The sequence below is a fragment of the Triticum urartu genome, chromosome 2, assembly GCF_003073215.2.
Source record: "Triticum urartu cultivar G1812 chromosome 2, Tu2.1, whole genome shotgun sequence".
In the NCBI taxonomy this organism is placed as follows: Eukaryota; Viridiplantae; Streptophyta; class Magnoliopsida; order Poales; family Poaceae; genus Triticum; species Triticum urartu.
The window spans coordinates 40,745,132-40,751,414 of record NC_053023.1 but is presented as its reverse complement, the minus strand read 5'-3'; the positions used below and the strand labels follow the sequence as shown (position 1 = coordinate 40,751,414).

Sequence of the window (6,283 nt, the reverse complement as noted above, 5' to 3'; positions counted from 1 at the left end):
TTTTTCTTTTTGAAAAGAGGGTTACCCCGGCCTCTGCATCAGAACGATGCATACGGCCATCTTATTAAAACAAATAAATAAGGTTGTAACAAGGTCTCAGTCTCGAACTGAAACAAAAGCTCACTCAGAGCCAAATAGAAAAGAAACACAAATTAGCCAAAACAGGGGCGACACAACCGGCTGGCTAAAGCAAGATAGGTAAACTAATTGCCTATCCTATTACATGACCGCCATCCAAACTGGTTGAAGATATCCCAAGCTACCATCTCTCAGCGGATAGATCCAGTAACCAAATGCTCCCTGGCCTCCATCGGAGTGAGTAGCGACCACGAACGGATCAATGTCGTGGCTTTGAAGATAACCTGCATAAAATGACTAAACGTAGGCATGTAGATGATACTTCGTGTGTATTTTGCAATGAACCTGAAAGTATTTAACACTTGTTCTTTGACTGTATACTTGCACAACAGATACGGGCTGTGGTGGCAGAGAGTATTGATATTCATGTCCCCAGCTCCTTTTATTCCTTGCTTTCTTTCTCGAAAGTTAAGAAACGTTTTGATGCTGAAAATTTGGTCACTTATGCTGCCTTATAGAGCTTATGGCTTTTGCGAATTGACTTTGTGTTCCAGGAGCGAAGATGGTGAAGCATTCGATGTATCCTTGATCTGGTGGGCTCCACAATTCGATAGTGGAAAATCCTATGCTCAGACAATCAAGTTGCGCTCCTGTTTCGCTGGTTAAGACTGCTCGATCATCTGCGAGGGGAGCTGCTTAGAATAGCCTGGGTTGCTGATCTTTAGGAGAATTTGTCAGCAGGAGACAATTTTGTTGCGCTGTAATTTTTAACTCCATTGCATGCCCCCTGATCCATGTGTTGCCTGGGAGGTTTTTCTAAACCCTGTAATAATCTGTTGCAGTTAGTTTCGAACCCTACCCCCACTCCTTCCCTAACCCTACCCCCACTCCCGCTCCCATGCAGCGCTGCCGCGCCGCACCGGAACGTCCCCGCACCCTTCCTCCGGTACTCTCCAGTGCCCGATCCCCTACCGCCGCCGCCGCCGCCGGGGGAATCGCAGGCAAAGCCTGTGTGCTGCAGGGTGGCGGCGGCGCTTCTCCTCGGCCAGCGCTTCGGTCAGGGTAGCGGTGGTCCACGCCGGCCAGACCTACGGCAGTGGCGCGGGGCGGCGATGGCCAGATTTGGCATGCTGGTGGTGGCGTACATCGACGGATCCAGCGACGACGGCTTGGGTGCCCGATCTGGGCCCATATGAGCTTCGGCGGGTCGAACATGTGGATGTCGTGTACCATCCTGGCCGCAACACAAGGAAGTCGGGGGCTCCAGCCCTTGCATGGCGATGGTGGCCACCTCTTTCGTCGGAGGTGGTCGGCCCGAGGCTGGGTGGTCAAATCTCGAGATCCGTCATCTGGTCCAGGCTGCGAGTTGGGGAGACATAGTTGCCGGTGAAAGCCGAGCCGATGGTGGCGTTCTGCACCGATACCTTGATGAAGGCATCGTCGTGTAACTACTGTCGACTCACTCGTGCTGCTTCGGGGGAAACCCTAGGATCTGGTCTTCCAAATCGAACGATGGCGGTACTGCGGTGTCGTTTCTCTCTTGGGAGCATCGTTTGTGGAGCAGCGGTGGAAGACAGAGGCCAGAGGCAGGAGGTGGAGCGGTTTCGTCTTGCACGGAGCTTCGGTGGAGATGTCAACTCATGCCTGGCCGACGGGTGCTATGTTGTGTCATGCTTGGTCGGCAGGTTCTACGGACGACAGATCTTCCAGAGTCTTCGCGTCTGGATAGACGAGCGCAAGGCGGTGGTGTCGTTGAGCGTCATGGTGGCGTCGACGGATGTCCGGACTGACAAGGATGATGCGGATCTCTCTTCTGAAGATGGGTCAGCGGTTCGATGATGATGGTGGCTTCTAAAACGTGTGGATATGGTGTGCGCTTTAGATCTGCTGCACCGGCGGTTAGTTCCGATACGTTATGTGGATGGATCGGCGACGACACCGGTTTTAGATATGGAAAGTGAGAGCAATCCATATTATCGAGTTTGTAGATGTGAGTGATGGCTTCGGATGGCTTGATGTATGTTCTTGTCAGACCTTTATTAAATAATTAATAAGAATGAATGCATGCATCGATTGATGCAGAGGTATAGGTTTAACCTCCTTTTCAGAAGAAGAAAAAATGTTGCAGCTACTTTCGGCTGTGCTGAGAGCTGTTAACCGTCACTGTTTTGTGTTGCCTTGGCTTAAGAAAAAGTTGGGGCGGGGGAAACCCATATGTTGAACCTCCATCATCACTGACCTCCATACACCCGTCAGCACAGCGTCCATGGCCGTAGTGCAGCTGTGCAGTGATAACAGAAGATCGACTCATCGACCCATACACACATTTACAAAGAAGCGGTTCCCTTTGCTGAAATTGCTCAAGCTGCTTTTGGCAATATGCAGAGCGTTGTGCACTCGTTGTGTCCAGTCCACCCAATCCAAGCTCGACCGTTGTGTCCACCCCTCAAGTTGCGGTCGCGTAGTCGCATAAATTTCTTGACAGTTGATCATTTTTTTCTTTGTTCCAGTGGGTCGGCATGTACGTACGCAGCAGCTTGGACAAGCTGCACGTTAATCAGTACTACGACTAGTTCTCCTCCCCAACTGGACTGTGCACGTTGTAAGCCTGGAGACGCACACACTAATCTCAAACACAACACACGAAGGCAAATCCACATGCAAACACCAGCAGGTAATCCATTGCCAATGCACGCGAAGGGGTATCGACGATCCAATCGGATCGGATGAGTGTGAGAGTGCAGGCCAAAGTTGCCGCGCACCCGTCAGCGCACGCACGTCCATGGGCGTACGTGGTGCGGTGACAACTCAAGATCGGCCCATAGGCACGTTGTACAATACATACACAAACCAATCAAGCAGCTCACTTTTCTTTTCTTTTGCATTCTTTGCCCGAGGCAGCAGAGCTCGGCGTGGTGTTCGCGTTGTGTCCACCCAATCCCACCCCGGCCGTACTGCCATGCGAACCCCGCACAGATATCTTCACCGTTGTTTATGTCCTCCTCTGTTCGAGTCGAGTGAGTCGTCATGCAACTTGGAGCCGGAGTGGCTACGCCGCCGGATACGTTAACGAAAACCACAGCCCGGCAGGCGTGATCGAGTCGCTGAGACTCAGAGGTCCGGTCAAACCAGCTAGAACTCACGAGCATCGCAGCCGTCCAATCCATGCTTCATCCGTGAGGACCAGCGTGTGCGATACGATGTGAACGCCTCGGCGGTCAAAGATGAGAGCTGTCGCCTTTAATTCGATCTCGGCGGCCTGCGCCCTCGTTTCAGACCGCCTGGCTTGGCATGCACACGAAGCAACCCATTTATATATACTTGTATACATCCGATAACGCCGTATGCATGCAAAGACCGGAAGACTACGTATGCGGCATGTACATACCACCACCACTTGTTTGTCCCGGTCAGCCGGCCGCAGCCAATCATAGCGCAAGGGCCTGCACAAGATAACATTTCTTTTTCTAAGCCGGGGCAGCCCGGACGTGGATGGACATCGACTGGCCAGTTAGGTAAACCTGTTTGTTAATCACTCGACTGGAAATTTGAATAGATATCGTCCATGGCTGCTGCTCCTGACTTTGGGCGGCAATCATGGGAGGAACATGCATGGCGACGGTATAAAATAGATTTCGATTGGTGCGGGCGGGCAGGGAGCCAGTGAAGCATCAAGCGTGCGTGCACATGCACGCGCATGTGAGGCCTCGGCAGGCCGTACCGTGACTGGCACGGCCGGCCCGTCGCCGACCGCGCCGGGCCCACCGCGACGGGGACGGCTCGACGCAGCGGGCCGGGCCGGGCCGCCGTCGCATGCCACTGGTAACGGACGGACGGAGGAACGGAGGAGGTGCAAGAAAGCGGCGACCCAACAACCCGCTTTGACCGTCGCAGCCTCTCTAGAAGAAAAGCAAACAGAGCCATCTCAGTTAAGCCAGAGAGAGAGAGAGAGATGTGAGAGGGAGGGGGACGGTGCAAGTGGGCGGGGATCCACTTGTGCGCGCTCACGTTATCCTGGTGGTGTCGGTTTTTGTAACGCCACTTGCAGCCCAGCCCGGCTGCATCTGCCCAGAGGGAGAGAGAGGGGGGGATTGAGAGGGACCGGAGAGTAAAATAAGGAAAAGTCGGGCAGGCGGAAAAGCGCAAGTTGCCTGTCACGCTCGCTCCCTCCCCTCCCGACGTACCAGTACACGGCCGCGGTACCAGTCACGTCCTCCTTTCTCGCCCTTTGGTCACTTCTCCGTCCCGTGCAAGTGGCCGGCCCGTTCCGTCCCGTCCCGTCCCCCACGCAAACGCACGCCCCCTACTTGTACTTGATTCATATCAATGGCAGGTTCTTGTTTTGACATCCTCAAAGAAATGGCACATGCATGCATGTATCTGTGGTTCGGTGTGTGACAAAGACCGCAATGCGTGAGGAGATAATCTTGATTTAGTCCGGCGAGAATATGACGGCTTTGGTGTGCTGTGCCTCGTTCAACATTTTGTAAATTTGACCAAATGTTAGAAGCCAAAATGGGACGAGAACACAAACACACGCGTTCCACAATGGAACGAGTATATACAGAGATGGTGATGAGCCTTGCATCGGTCGAACCTAGTTTTTACTCCTCAATTTCTGTCAAATCTTATCATCGTCTTACCGAGAACAAACAAAGGGGAACCAACGAAAACTAGAGCTAGGAACACTGCTAGGGGGTGTCTCGCGATAAGGAGAAACAGCGAGGGGCCGGGTGGGAAAGCGCACCGACCGGTCCGAACCGACCCACCGACCCCTCGCCTTCACGCCAGAAAGAACAAGAGAAAAATAATCGACCGCCACCACCCGCGCACCACCACCACCATGGATTTCGATTCATTAATCGGAAAATCGGAGCGCGATTTTACCGAAACGCCCCTGCGGCCGAGCCGGGCTCGAGTTGACCGCCGGAGGGAGGCACGGGCCGGCGATTGGATCGAGCGATCACGGCAGCGCGCCGTACGCGGGCCCTCGGCCGGCGAGCTTCTCGGCGGTGCGGGCGAGGGACTGGAGGTTGCACTTGACGATGGTGTCCACGAAGACGCGGGTGTCCTCGGGCGTGTTCCCGGGGGGCACGTCCACCACGTACACTCCACCACCAGCGTCGCCGACGCGCTCTCCCCGGGCGCCGGGTGCACCGTCGTCACCGACCGGTAGTTGCGGAGCCGGTGCCGCCGCCCACCACGCTGAAGCTCAGCACGTGCCGCTCGTCGTCCAGGATCTCCAGCCGCTCCCGGCTCGACGCCGCGGGGAGGCCCGACACCACGCGCACCTCCCGCAGCGTGCCCACGCCGCCGTCCCCGTCCAGCAGCGCGCAGCTGCGCACGAAGCTCTTGTACGCCTGCGGCTGGTCGAAGCGACGGACCACGGCCCACACGTCGGCGGCGGGCGCCGCCACGCGCTGCACCACCGCCGAGCAGCAGCACCGGCCCCCCGGCGCCGCGTGCTCGTGGTGCCGCGCCACCTCCGGCGGCACCGTCCCGTCGTGCTCGCCGCACCTGTGGGCCCCCGCGGCCGCCGCCGTCGCCAGGCCGCCGGAGGAGGAGACCAGACGGTGGTGCTGCTGCAGCGCCGCCGCGCTGTACGGCGTCGGCATCGGCTCGAGGGCGGAGCGGGTCGCCTCGCCTGCTAGCTGTTTGTTTGGTGGGATGGGTGCGCTGCGGGCTGCGGCGCTGCTTCGTTTGGCTTGGTTTGGGAGTAAATTAAAGGTGGGTGGAGCGAGACGCACTATATATATAGTGCGGAGCACCTGTGGCTCACCGGGAAGCAACGCGCTTCCAGTTGCCGCTAGTCTCCGGGGCATCACCGTCTCCTCTCTCCCTTAAAAAAAACACATTTTCCTGTGAAAAAAGAGTAAATCACATATTTTTACAGTGCCCACTTGTCTGAAAAACATTAGTTATTCAATATTGCACACTACCCAAATCAATATTTTTGCCCCTTATCTAATATGAATAACGATTATATCCGGCCGACCGCTAGAAATTCGGCGGGCACGTGTGCCGTGCGCCGTGGCCCCATGCGGCTTGAAATTGGGATCCTCTTCCTTACCTTCTTTCCACCACCCTGCAATCCATCTAGTCAACTGGATAGAAATTCGGTGGGCGCATGCGCCATGAGCCATAAGTGCCATGCAGCTAGAAACTACATCCCCTTCTTTTTTTTATCGTCCCCCGATCCATCTAG

The 6,283-nt window shown here is 55.6% G+C and overlaps 1 pseudogene; it reads right to left on the bottom strand.

Moving 5' to 3' along the window:
- Positions 1-4,665: 4,665 nt before the first annotated feature.
- On the bottom strand, positions 4,666-5,816 carry LOC125535519 (annotated as a pseudogene).
- Positions 5,817-6,283: the final 467 nt, after the last annotated feature.